Here is a 1650-nt window from a genome sequence, read left to right as displayed (position 1 = left end):
TGGGCTTTGGGAACAGTTTCATCCCATTAACATCTCATGCTGATTTTGAAATCAAAGAATACTAGAGAAAGTGTTTTTCACTTATCTAATTTGAACTTCCTACCATTTCTATAGGGAGCAGGGTAGGTACATTATTATTATACCTATTTTACAGGCAGAAAAATTAATTGAGAGAGGTTTACAGCTTTTTTGCAATACCTAGGAGAGGTGGAGAGGTGTTACAAGTCACAATACTAACTGCTATGCATTTCTCTTGGCACTTACACGGTGCAGTCCTGTTGTATATTTATGTTTAGATCCTATTGCCTCATTAGACTTTGAGCTCTTTATTGCCTGTTAATTCTTTCATTCATTCACTCATTTCCTATGCATTGGCTGTTTTGTTTTCTTTTGTTTTGAGTCATTGAGGATTGCAGTGGAGAAAAGACAGTTATCATGGTTCCTGCCTTAGTGAGCTTGGAGTCTATGAAGGAACACGCGGACCAATAGGCAACTGACATAAAATTAACATAAAAACAAGTGCTTGATGGGGGTAATTTACAAAAGTGGGGAAACTAATCCCCCATCTTGAATTAGATGGGGGCGGGGAAGAGGGATAGGGTGGTAGTAAACTGCAGAGGAAGAGAATGCAAAAATCTAAGCTAAAATTTAACACATGAGTACAGTTTTCCCATTTGAGAGAAGTCACTATATTCTCAGGTAGCGGGAACTGATGAAAAAGAGAGCGAGCAAGGTGAAAGTGAATCAGTGAGCACGGGTGGCTAACATAATGTAAAGCGGGGAGGGTGATAAATGAAACTGCTGGGCTGGCAGCAGACTTTAATATGGTCTTGTGAGTAACTTAAGATTCATATTAAGGAGTCTGTGCTATCCTGAGAAAACTGGGGTTCCTATGTGGACAAGTCATGGTTGTATTTGTGTTTCGCAGAAGATGCTCCCGAGTGTCCTCTTGACCATAGGGTTAAACTTCCACAGGCACTTCTGTACTTTTGGATGCGAGGACAGACAGAAGTATCTGAATAGACTGGTATTTCCGCTTTGGACCCCGCAAGCCTTGGGGCTGATTTGATATTTGAGGATACAAGAGAAGCTCCAAGGATAACAGCTGAACTGAGCCATTTGGAAAGTGGTGGTAAGACTTCCTGAATGAGTTGTTACAGAATGAGTAGAGAATCCAGACGGGAGGGATGATGGGTTTATTTTAGGATGCGTTGCATTTGAAGCATCTGGGCTGCTTTTTAGGATTGGATTCCCTGCAGAAAATATATTCCCTAAAATGTTAAAGTCTGTTATTGTATTTTCCACACTTGTAAAATTTACCAGGCCACCTTACTACTGGAAATTATCAGTGTAAACTCCATTAAACCTACGTACTAAATCCAAAGAGGACCTTAGCGAAAGTAAAGGCTTGCCCGCCCAGGCGAGAGGAAGTGGTGGCTGGTCCTCCTTCGAGCATGCTCAATACGTAAGCACAGGCTCCTCGCTCCGCCAGTCGTCCCGAGTGCGAAGAAGTTGCTGCCCTCTGCTGGTCAGAAGTGCGTAATGCAACTCAAGGGGAGAAATTTCCTAGGGGCGTGCCAGCTGGTGGATGACGTAGAAACCCGGCGTCCTGAGATAGCCGGTTATGCCTGCGTCAGCTGTGCGCGCCGC

This window comes from Neomonachus schauinslandi, chromosome 12 (genome assembly GCF_002201575.2).
Source record: "Neomonachus schauinslandi chromosome 12, ASM220157v2, whole genome shotgun sequence".
NCBI lineage: Eukaryota > Metazoa > Chordata > Mammalia > Carnivora > Phocidae > Neomonachus > Neomonachus schauinslandi.
The sequence above is the reverse complement of the archived record's forward strand: the minus strand, read 5'-3'. Positions refer to the sequence as shown.